At 41.4% G+C, this 12713-nt stretch overlaps 1 long non-coding RNA gene across 1 annotated transcript; it reads left to right on the top strand.

The window, feature by feature from the left end:
* Positions 1 to 10241: 10241 nt before the first annotated feature.
* On the top strand, positions 10242 to 12713 carry LOC112672006 (uncharacterized). The gene is made up of 3 exons (XR_003143962.3): positions 10242 to 10424; positions 11046 to 11174; positions 12453 to 12713. It is a non-coding gene; the product is annotated as an uncharacterized LOC112672006 (long non-coding RNA).

Here is a 12713-nt window from a genome sequence, read left to right as displayed (position 1 = left end):
TCCAGCACAGTGATCCTGAGCAGACATACAGAGTCTAGAACTAGTTCAGTGTTCCATGTGGGAGCCATCAGTGGTTATAGATACTTGAAATGTGGTCAGCCCAGATTCAAATGTGCCACAAATGTGAGACTCACATTGAATTTTTGTGCGTATGTAAAACATCTCATTAATAATTTTTTATATTGATACGTTGAAATGATATTTTGGATATATCAAGTTAAAGCAAATACATCATAGACATTCATTTTACCTGCTTCATTTTTTACTCTGCTTGACATGGCAACTAGACAATTGAACAGGATAGAGAGGCTCATATGTGGCAGGATTATTTCACAATTGGCACTTCAGAAACTTGTAGGGCACCTGGCGCTCCCCTCTGCATGAACTTCCCCACCAAGCAGCCAGGGGCTGCTCCATTATAGCCCGGCTCTGAAGCAAATTCTACTCTCCCTGGATGTCATTAAGCAGCTTCCTGGTAATCAGGGTCTGGCCAGCCGTCCAGATGTGACCCCAGAACGACTTGGCTGTTCAACAGTGACAGAGGAGTCAAAGGCCTTGGGCCCAGTACAGGACCTTGGGCACAAGTATGACATCTGTAGTCCAGTGTGGCTGCTGCCAAAGCCTTGAGAAGGACGCTGGTGTCTGAGGAAAGCTATAACTGTTCTAGAAGTGGGAAGGATAGTGTGTTTCCTTGAGTGACTCCATTTGCACAAGGACTCCCTTTAGGGCAACTGCAAAACTTGATAACCAGACCCACGGCAAATCACTCCCGCTGTGTGTGGAAACTGCATGAAGATTCGAACATAGTCCTGGGGGTGGTGGTGGCTCTAATAAGAACAGTAATAATACTGAGATGTGTATGATAACAAGGTAAGAGAGAGGATTCATGGAAAGAGTGCCTCATAGAGCTAGAACAATCTCATCCAGATGCCTAAGAAAAGTCAGCTTGATTAAGAAGCTGGAGAGGGACTGGTAATAATTCCTCTTCACCCAAGGGCCAGAAGTAGGGCCAGGACTAGGGTAAAGGAGGGCATAGGTAGGTGTTCATGCTCAAGGTCATTCTGGTTGGAGATTGGCTCCCAAGAGCCTGTATTTTCTTAAGTGTTGGGCACTTGGTGGGGTGGTGCCTGGCTGGCTTCAACCAAGTTCCAGCCCTGACCAGAAGGGTTGTTAAGGACCTACTTACATTAGCTTATCTAATCCGTACAAAAGACTTGTGGTTCAAAAGGATTATCCCCATTTTGTAGATAGAAGAATGTGAGGCTCAGGTTCAAAGCCACATGGCAAATAAGCTTGCACACATTCCCCGCACTCAATTGAGTCTCTACAATCTGTGTGAAAAGATTTCTGAATTTTTCCAAACTTTAAAACAACTCTGAATCTGGTGAATCTGGTTGGTCTTAGTTCTGCCACTTACCACTCTTTGACTTTAGGCCAATTACTTAATTTCTTGGCTTTTAATTGGGAGAATTTGATTTTAGGATGGGAAAATGTACATAAAATGCTCAGCAAAGGGCCTGGCACAGTAAAGGCAGTAAACACTGACATGTGCGTACATATTTATGTGTGTGTGTCTATGTACACATCTGTGTGCGTGTGTGTGTGTGCATGTGTGCCTGCTCATATGTGTACAATAACCAATGACAATCAATCATTCCTTCAACAAAATATTTCCATTCCCAGGAGCCTCAATCAAGTTACTGTCTTTGAGCGGCTCATAATCTGGAGGCAGGACAGGAATAAAAAAGCACAAGGCTGGTGAAGGATTAGCCTGAGTTTTCTAGGCAGTGAGAACACCCCAGGGAGCTGCATTACAGCTCACAACCCCTTTGGGGAGTAGGAGAGGACTTCAGAATGCCTCGAGTGGAAAGATGGAGCAGGGACAGGAAAGGTTGAACCAAAAAGGTCTAGAACACCAGCTGAGGAAATGGTCATCATTGAGCTGTGAAATGAGCACCACAGAAGGCTTTAAATGGAAGACTGACAAGGTAACATTTGGGTTCTGGAACACGTATTGGTTTGGGAAAATGCATCTCTGCTATGAGGGCTTGTCCACAGTTGGTCCTTTTACACCCTGTTTTACAGAGCGTCTTCTAATCCCAAAATAAGTTTGTCCAATCCTGGCACCATACATAATTCAGGGAGTGCTGAGAGTCCAGAACATATCCCAGAAACTCCTTTCATGCATTCCAAGACATAACCATTGTTCCCTGGTGTGTCTTATTCTTACAGGGATTGGTTCTTTGCACCTCATTCATCCCCCGTCCACTTCCTATGTTTCCAAACAGGTTGCTTAAAAAAAGGGACATAATCCCTGTTTGTGTTGGAATCCACCACATACCTACTTCTGAGCTGCCATCTTACAGGTACTGGTCTGCATGGTGCTGGAGAGTGAGGGGGCATGGGTCCACGCAGCTTGACAAAGGGCTCCTGGCAGGCACGACAGAGAAGGGAGAGGACTGGTTCAGGAAGAGAGGACCTCCAGAGAGGTAGCCTGTGCCCCCTTAGACAGGGCCTCCTTCATTCAGATCCTCTGGCTCTCTTAGTTCCAGGGATGGCCATGGTGAAGGGGAAGTTGGCTTCTCCCCCAGGAGAGGGAGGGAAGGAGATGAGGGGGTATGATTACCAGCAAGATCATTACTCTTATTTCCATTTCTCAGGTAAAGAGATTGGGGTCCAGTGAAGGTCTGTTCTGCTCAAGATTACTCAGCTCACAGGTGACAGAAGTAAGATTCACATTCGATTTGTGTTGCCTCTGAATTCTGAGCAAATTCTGTACTACCTGCAGCCTCTCAACCTTGAACCAGCACCAATATTCCCAGTTTTCTGCTCTTGTTTGAATCAGTTCTCCATCTTCATTGTTTGAATGACACTTATGAAAGTTTACTTGGGTAGATTTCCTGTGCCTCACCTTCTTTCTGTGTTGAGACAAAGAGATTGGCCTTAAATTTACTCCTGGCTAGTCAATCAGCAGGTGCTTCTCCCACCAACCCCAATCCCTCCCACCAGAAGAGGCTCCCACCACCCTCTGCCCTAGCCCTCCAACACCCCTTTTCTATCAGCATTGACCCTATCAGCGTTGCCCCTACCCATCAGCATTGGTTCTGTCCATCAGCACTGGCCCTGTCTGTTAGTAACGGCCCTACCCACTAGCACTGGCCCATCCTACCATCACTGGGCCCTCCCACCAGCCGTAGTTCCTGCAGGCACTCCCACAGCTCTTTGCTGCTCATGACTTTAGGATTCTTCAGAACTTCTGACCTCTCTTTTGGACACTGCTGCCTGGGATCATGACCCCTAAATGGAGGTGGGACCCTTTGCTGTCCATATATGGGTTCCCAAGACCAACCTCAAAAGTGAGTAGGGGTTTAGTTGGCCTTGAAATATTTTTCAGATGGGTGGGGGTTAAATGCCAGTGGCATGTAGTAAACAAAACTGAAGGTACACCAGCCTTGTTTTACAAAGTAGTCAGCGACCCCATGGCTTTGGGAGTTTCTCACTGAATACATTTCTTATAAGTGGTCCGTGTGACTGTCCCCTCATTCCTCCTTCCCTCCCCTAAAAAGCATCCATTCTCATTGCTGGCCTCCTCCACATCCACATTCCCTTTGATTTCCTAGACAACATCTTTTAACTATCTCTTCCTTTTGCTGTTTCCAAATAACTTCCTGGAAGTTATAATAACTTCCTCCTCTTTTACAACAAAGACCATCTATTCTGTAGTGAGATTGCTCTGCTAGTTCAGGTTCAGAGATCAACAAAAATGAATTTGGGTTTTGTTTTGTTTTGTTTTTACTTTGCAGCACACTCACAGACACAAAGTGATCCTTTACTTTGGACTGTATCTAGTAGGGTCCAGGGTGCGTATACCAGCCTATATGTGTCCCAGCACACACCCCACTGGCACCTTCATCCCCAGTGCTGTCCCAGAGGACATTGCTAGCTGGGTCCCTGTGCTCCAAGGATGACAGACAAGGGAAAGTGAGTCTCTCTTCTCTGAAGCTGTTGGCTGTTACTGAACCAAGACCCTTAAACAATCATCATTTGGTCATCATTTTAAGAAGTCCCTTGGCTCCATTTTAAATTTATTTTAATTAATTAATTAATTAATTTTTTGAGAGAGAGAGAGAGAGAGTGGAGGGCAAAGTCAGAGGGAGAAGAGAGAGAGAATCTTAAGCAGGCTCCATACTTAGTACAGAGCCTGACATGGGGCTCCATCTCATGACCCTGAGATCAGGACCTAGGCTGAAATCAAGAGTTGGTCACTTAACCGACTGAGCCACCCAGGCACCCTTGGCTCCATGTTTTAATCAAGGCAGCTGTGAGTGTCATAGCTGGAGTGGCATGCCCCTGACAATTTCCAGATTTACTCTTAAAAATATTTTCTCAGTTATAACTTGAGTTTATAATTTTGTCATCAAATCATTTAGCAGAAAATGCTACATTTGGGTCCCATCATGGGTAATCACCCCAAAGGGAGGGTTCACTCCAGGAAACACCAAGATCAAGAAAGCTTTTGGTAAACTTAAGGCTCACAAAGTCAACCGCCTTGGCAGCAGAGCAGCATGTACTCACTCTGAAATAACCTGGCTAGAGAGGCAAGCATTGTTTTTCTCCACTACCCTTTCTGTACACCCTGAGTCAGGTACTCTCTGTGTTCTGAATCAAAGAAGTGCTCCCACTCCCCTTTCTTTCTAACCTGTGACCCCATTGCACATTGCAATGGAAGCCATGGAATAAAGGGGCCCCAGGCCCTTATGGGCTGTGGTGAGTGTTGCCTTCCTTTCTGCAGATGTGAAGGAGAGCAAACCTGTGGAGCCCTCTCTCCCTCTTTCTCATTATTGTAGTGTTGTCTTGTTATACTCTTCTGCCTCCAGAAAAATTACCTATTCTAGGCATCCTTTCTCATATTTGATGTCCTGTTTCCATTCATGGAGATACTGGTCACATGCATTCTGCAGCCAGAATATGAAAACCATAAACCTAGAGCACAGCTCCGGGGCAAATTGGACCTCTATATTTTCTGCTTGGTCTGTCTTCCTCATCAATGTCATCACTCTCAGAGACACACAGCACTCTAAGATTACCATGCATTTTCATATCCATTTTTCTCATTTGCCAGTTATATACCTGGTTAGAAATTCAAAGCAAAGGCAATTTCCTTCCATTTTATAGAAGAGGTTAATGCTAAGCCAGGGCAGGTGCCTTTTCAAATAAGAACATGGTAGGTATTCTGATATTTGGCCTAAGCTATTTTAAGTTTACCAGAATGTGTCAAAGAGAACATATTTGTCTGTTAATCTATTAAATGCTAGAACACAATTATTCAGGTATTAATGTAGTATATAGATATAATAGGGAAAGTTGTCATCTGAAACTTTGATGACACCAACAAAGCTTCAAACAGCTTCTGAGGTATGTGATGGCTAGCAAATGAAACTAACTAGTTGTGGGAATCACCGTACAAAGCTAATTATATAACTTGATGAAGGGTATCCATGAAAAGCTCATGGTGACATCATACTTAGTGATAAAATACTAGATATTTCCCCCCTAAGATCAGGAACAAGGCAAGGATGTCTGCACTTGCCACTTCGATTGAACATTGCACTAAAGGTTCTAACAGAGTGATGCTAGACAAGAAAAAGAAATAAAAGGAATCCAGATGGGAAAAAATTAAACTATATTTGCAGATGCTATGATCTTATAGCATAGATCTTATATAGCATTTAGGACTTTAGAAAGTCCTAAAGGATCCACTAAAAACCATTAAACTGTTAGGAAAGAGTTCAGCCAAGATTTTGTATTCAAGATCAATATACAAAAATCAGTCATATATCTATTTATTAGCAATAAACAATCAGAAAATAAAATTAAACAATTCCATTTTAATAGAATCAAATTTTACAAAAGAAATGCAAGATTTGCACATTGAAAACCTATAAGATATCATTGAAATAAAGAATTAAATTAAATAACTGGAAAGACTTCCCATATTTCTCATATTCATGGATTGGAAGACTTAACATTATTAAGATGTCAATACTTCCAATAATCTACAGATTAATGCAATTCCTATCAAAATCACAACTTCGTTTTTGAAGAAATGGTCAGGCTGATCCTCAAATTTATATGGAATTGCAAGGGGCTCAGAATAGTTGAAAAAATCTTGAAAAAGGAAAACAAAAGGTAGACAACTTGCACTTCCTCATTTTAAAACTTAAAAAACTAATCAAGACAGTGTGATATTGGCATAAGGATAGACAAGGAAGTCAATGATCTAAAATTGAGAGTCCATACAGAAACCCTCACACTTATTATTAATTTATGAGTGTCAAGGTCACTCAGTGGGGGAAAGCATAATTTTCTCAACACATGGTGCTAAAACGGCTGGATACCCATATGTAAAAGAATGAAGTTCAATTCTTACCTCATACCATATAGAAAAATAAACTCAAAAGAGATCAAAGATACAAGTGTATCTTTGTAAAAATTAAAACTATACATTTCTTTGTAAGAGTTGAAAACTATAATATTCTTAGAATAATATATAGAGTTAATCTTAATAACGTTGGATTTGTTAATGAATTCTTTTTAAAAAAATTATTTATTTATTCATGAGAGACAGAGAGAGAGAGAGAGAGAGGCAGAGACATAGGCAGAGGGAGAAGCAGGTTCTTCACAGGAGCCCAATGTGGGACTCAATCCCAGACCCCAGGATCACGCCCTGAGCTAAAGGCAGATGCTCAACCACTGAGCCACTCGTTTCCCTTGTCAATGAATTCTTAGACATGACACCAAAAGCACATGCAACAAAACAAAAGAATATTGTCAGGCTTCATGAAAACTAAAAATTTGTGCATCAAAGGATACCATCAAGATTGTGAAAAGACAGCCAATATGGGAGAAAATATTTACATATCATATATCAGATAAGGGTCTGGTATCCAGGCAAATAGCCCAATAAAAGTGGGCAGAGATTTGTTAATTATTAAATAAACTACACAAATGGCTAACGAACATATGTAATTATGTTCAACGTATTTGAAAATGGAATAAAAAACACTTCACACTCACTGGGATGATAACAATAAAAAGATGAGCAATAACAAGTGTTGAAAGGATGTGGAGAAATTGGAGCCCATATATATTATTATATAATATATATATATATAATATCCTATATGATATCCTATATCAACTATGATATAGGATGTAAAATGGTCCTGCCATTTGGGAAAACAGTTTGGCAATTTATGTAAAAATTAAACATATAGTTACCATTGACCCAGCAATTCCACACTTGAGTATATGTCCAAAAGAATTTAAAAAATGTCCACACAAAAACTGTACTTGAATGTTCATAATAGCATTGTTAATAACAGCTAGAAAGTGGAAACAACCCAACTGTCCACTAACTGATGAATGGGTAAACAAAACATGGCATATACATGCAATAGAATATTACTTGGCAATGAAAAGTAATGAAGTACTGACACTGGGTACAACACGGATGGACCTTGGAAACATGCTAAGTGAAAGAAGCAAAAGACCACATATATATGATGCTTTAACATTATATTTTCAGAATAGGTAAATCCATAGAGATAGAAAATCCTTGCCAAGGGGGAAGGTAGTTAAGGATTAGGGATGGGGAATGACTGTTAATGGGTGTGGGTTTATTTTTTGTTTATGTTTTAAGATTTTATTTATTTATTCATGAGAGACACAGAGAGAGATTGAGAGAGAGAGAGAGAGAGAGAGAGAGAGAAAGAGACAGGCAGAGGGAGAAGCAGGCTCCATGCAGGGAGCCTGACGTAGGACTCGATCCTGGGTCTCCAGGATAAGGCCCTGAGCTGAAGGCAGTAATAAACCACTGAGCCACCCGGGCTGCCCCATGGTTTTTCTTTTGAGAGGGACAAAATGTTCTGGAATTAGATAGTGGTGGTGACCTCACAACCTTATGAATATACTAAGAACTCCTCAATTGTACATTTTAAGAAGGGTGAATTTTATGATATGTGAATTAAATGTCAATGAAGCCATTACTAAAAATATGTTGATTATTTTTCAGTGTCACTAAACACCATATTGTGTTAAGTTTGAAATTTCTGCTCACTTTTTAAAGATCTGGTCATGGTCACCTAAGAAAAGAAATCATTTTTCAATCTGATGACTGGATATCCTATGAGGAGTTCTCATCCCTGAAATGTGAGGCTTAGATTCTACTGCCACAGGAGTGCAGATGTTGTGACCACAATGGTTATGCAACTGTCTCCAGGTGGAGCTTCCCTTGTAGGTAACAGGGCTTCCTTCGGTTACCACAAGCAAGGAATGATATGAAGGTTACCAAGGTTACCTTAATGTTGTTAAGTCCAACATAAAATGCATTTTCCAGAGGAGGCTTTCTGGTCATATTAGAAAGCTGTTCTTGCTCCCTCCTCCCCCAGGTCCTGGAAAGTTTATTATTCAGGTTCAGAGGCTAACCTTTGCCATTAGTGAATATGGACTGTCCTCCTAGAAGCCCTGCCTCCTCAGCCTCCTGAGCCGAGTGGGGTGGGGTGAGGCTTGCTGAGCCAATGGCAGGAGATGCGGAGCTATGTGCCCACCTTCCAGCATAGCCACTTTGTGTATGTTGAGACATCAGCTTGCCTCTGCTGTCACCACCGAGGTGGCAGCTCTCCTACTGGTAAAACACGTATTCTGTCCACTTCATTAGCACTTCTTTTAGTTGCTAATTTCAGTCAGAGACTGTACCTGAGGCAATACGTGAGAATGGATCCTGCCCCATCCAAACCCTGCTGTCTTGATGGGTGATGAGGTGCATCATGCATATTATTAGTTAATGCATAAGAAAGCATTTATCCTGTAGACGGTTAATTTAAAACAAACAAACTTTTTTTTTACTAGCAGTTTCAGATTCACAGCAAAATTGAGTGGAGATTACAAAGATTTCCCATATATCTGTTGCTTCTACACATGCACAGGCTTCCCCATCATTAACATCCCCACCAGAGTGGCACATTTCTTACAATCGATAAACCTATATTGAAACATCAGTATCACCCAAAGTCCATAGTTGACATCAGTGTTCACTTTTGGTGTTGTGCATCCTTACAGGTTTGGACAAGTGCACAATGACATGGGTCCACCGTTATCATCTCATTACAGAGTATTTGAAGTGCCTAACAATTCACTTTGCTATATCTACTCAATCACCTCCCCTCAACCTCTGGCAACCACTGTCTCTATAGTTTTTTTTTTTAAATTTTTATTTATTTATGATAGTCACACACACAGAGAGAGAGAGAGAGAGAGGCAGAGACACGGGCAGAGGGAGAAGCAGGCTCCATGCACTGGGAGTCCGACGTGGAACTCAATCCCGGGTCTCCAGGATCGCGCCCTGGGCCAAAGGCAGGCGCTAAACCGCTGCACCACCCAGGGATCCCTCTATAGTTTTTTATTCTTTCTATAATTTTGACTCTTTAAGACTGTCATATAGCTGAAATCATACAGTATGTATTTGCTTTTTCACTAAGTGATTTGCATTTAAGTTTCTTCTATGTCTTTTCATGGCTTGATAGCTCATTTCTTTTTAATTCTGAATGACTCACCTACTGAAGGACATCTTGGTTACTCTCAAGTTAGGGCAATTACGAAAAAAAACAGTTAATTTTTAATAGAGGTTATTCAAGTTTATTCTCAGCAATGTCCCTCTCAATCCCCAACATCTCTTGATAGAGCAAGAGATAGAGGCTGCACTAGAGGCAGATCCATGGGAATAAGTCTTGACAGTTACCTGCCAAGTGGACCATGGTGGGAAAATACAGAGAGAATCAGCTATAGACAACTAATTCCTCTGGCTTTCTTTCTCTTTTTCTAACCCTAGGAATTCCCATTGCCAAGATGGCCAATGCTGTCCCTACTATAGGAAGAGAAATGCACTTTGGAAGCCTTTAAGCAAAGCAAGACTAGGTCAGTCACCAGGAGCCCCCAAAGCCCCAAAGTTACAGAGAAGGCCTGGAGTCCTGGTACAAATCATGCTGTCTGCTCCTCAATCTTGCTTTCATCAACAGACCTGCTCTCCAGGATGGTCCTGCTCCAGCTGAGTCTGGATCCAACATCAGCCTCCCCACTGTAACTGTCCCTGCTCAGAGCTGTGACACATCCAGTTTAGGAGGCTTTTCTATGGAAACGGTTATGATTACTGCAGGGTTCCACATTCTGGCCTTGGGTTCCACATTCTGGGGCTACTCTGCATCCTGGCACTCTATGTATCCATTGACTCCCCGGTGGCCTAGAGCCAAGCCGATGGCATTCCCTCCAGAGGCACAAGCACATGCCAATGTCTGTCTGGTTTCCTGTTTTCCGAACAAAAATTCATTTTTCTGAGTGGGGTCACCTCTGGTGATAACAAATAGGAGGTAGCCATGATTCTTTGATGATCCTCACTAGATATAAGTTACTATGATTCATGGGGCACTTTTAGTCCATTGTCACCCTTGATTCTCCAAAACTCCAGGTCAGGAATGATTGAGCATAACAAATGTCAGTTGACTTCCCTAGGGTCACCTGGAAAGTGCAATTAATCCAGGATCTGTGCTACCATTTTTGTTCAGAACCATAACCTCTTGAGTACCTCTGATCCAAAGTTAAGTCAACAGAGATTTCCTCCATGACTGATATTAACACTTGGCTGTGTGATTTTCCCATCAGTCTACTCACCTCCTTTAACCTTTCCCTCAATGAGCCATTTTATTTTCCTTTTAATCACACACTTGCTCCTCCTAGGTCTAGTTCTAATTTCTCCTTAACTTTTGGAAAATGGAAGCGAAATAATGGATGCCAATTGAGGATTGATCCAAAACCAGGTGCAGCTGGAGGGGTGGTTGGTGAGGCCATCATGCCTGCCAAAACAGCCATTCCTTTTAGCATGGACTTTTGGAAGAGCCTGGCTGGCCCTGTGTGATGGGTCTGCTTGGTTGTGGGCATAATTTCAGTTGCACTCCAGGGTAACAGTTAGCCTTTACCATTTTGGCTTCTAGCTGCTTCTGAGATTTCTACAAAATTCCAGGCATTCACATCAGCTCAAGGATGTGACCTCAGCAGAGTACACTGGCCTTCCTCTCCTTCTGGGCAGTCCCTTCAGACTTTCCGTCTATAGGAGCCTGAAGGTAACTTCACACTGATTTCCATCCCTGGAGGTGATTGGGGAGCATCTGGGGGGGGGGATGAGAGTGAGGAGCACCCCAGGATTCTGTATCAGAATTGGTTGGGGTCCAGCCCCAGCTCCCCCAGCTTCCCCAGCTGCTCGCTGTGATGCTGAGTAAGCCAGTGAGTTTATTCGCCTATAAAATTAGAATGATATTGCCATGAGTAATACTTACCTTGGAAAAAGTGTTATGAGGATTTAAAAAAATATGTAGAAAGGGCCTAGAATTGTGCCTGGTGCAAAACCAACCATCATTAATGTTAATGAGATAAGATTTAAAAAATGCTTTTTCCTCCAAATGCTCAAAATCCCTGTGAAAAGAACAGTTCATGGAAGGATTTTGAACAGCTGTTTGCTTTGAGGAGAAGTACTGAGGGAAAAAATAAGACATTGTTCCCATTTTTATGAACAGCTTTTGTAAATAACATAGACAGTCCCTCCAAACCAATCCTTTCCACATCCTCTAACCAGATTTTGTTATTCAAATATTTATGGACCATATTTGCTGAAATATTCATTTTAGAGACCAAATCTATGAGATCTAATTCTGTGTGTTTATGAAGTATTTCCCACATAATTTTAGAAGAATTTGAGACAGTTTATAGTAAAAGTCAGATTTATAATTTCAATTAATGATACAGTGAGGCTGGATTTTTACATGGCATTAACATTTTTTGAGGGATATGAGGTTCTCTTTATATAATTAATACACATAGTACATTCATAAGTAACATTTTAGTGAACTGCATAAAAACAAGGTAAAAGGCATTTTCTGCCAGACAGTAAACTAGGTTTAGTTTGCTCTGTGCATTTAAACAGCTTTTTGATTTCAACAAACCTTATTGTTCTGAACTTCAATTTCAACCTTGAAAACCTGGGCATCTGAAAGAGTTCTGTGATGCCAATTATCTCTCCAAAATGTTAAAAGAATGAAAGTGATTAATTGAAATTACTTCAAGAATTTCACATTACCGTGTTTATAATCTTGTCCTGAGACATGTTGTTTTCATCTCTATGGTAATGTGTCTGCACACATATGTGTCTGTGTATGTAATTTTATGAAAGAATTTGATCAAGATTATAATTCCATGGTATCCTTGTGAACATATCTCTGGATTTGCTGTCCAACAATCTGATTCTTAATTTCTGGCAGTGTGGCATAAGGCAAAGGACTTAGCCTTCTGAACCGTAGTACAAGGGCTCCATCTCCACCCATCTCTGTTTCTCTGTTATATCCCAGGATTTCCTGTTTCTCCAAGGCCAAGGGGCCAAAGCTTGTTCGTCTCCATCTTTGCCACAGCTGGACAAGACGAATACAACACACACTTGTTTTCTGGTGAAATGGAATTTCGCTTTTTGTTTTCTGGCTTTTTTTTTTTTTTGGTATCAATTTATATACTTATATGACTTTCATTCCTCAGCCCGCTGATATGGTGGATTACACTGATGATTTTCAAATGTTAAACCAGCTTTGCATACCTGGAATAAATCCCACTTAGTC

This window comes from Canis lupus, chromosome 28 (genome assembly GCF_003254725.2).
Source record: "Canis lupus dingo isolate Sandy chromosome 28, ASM325472v2, whole genome shotgun sequence".
Taxonomy (NCBI): Eukaryota; Metazoa; Chordata; class Mammalia; order Carnivora; family Canidae; genus Canis; species Canis lupus.
This window is presented reverse-complemented; position numbering and strand designations above follow the sequence as displayed.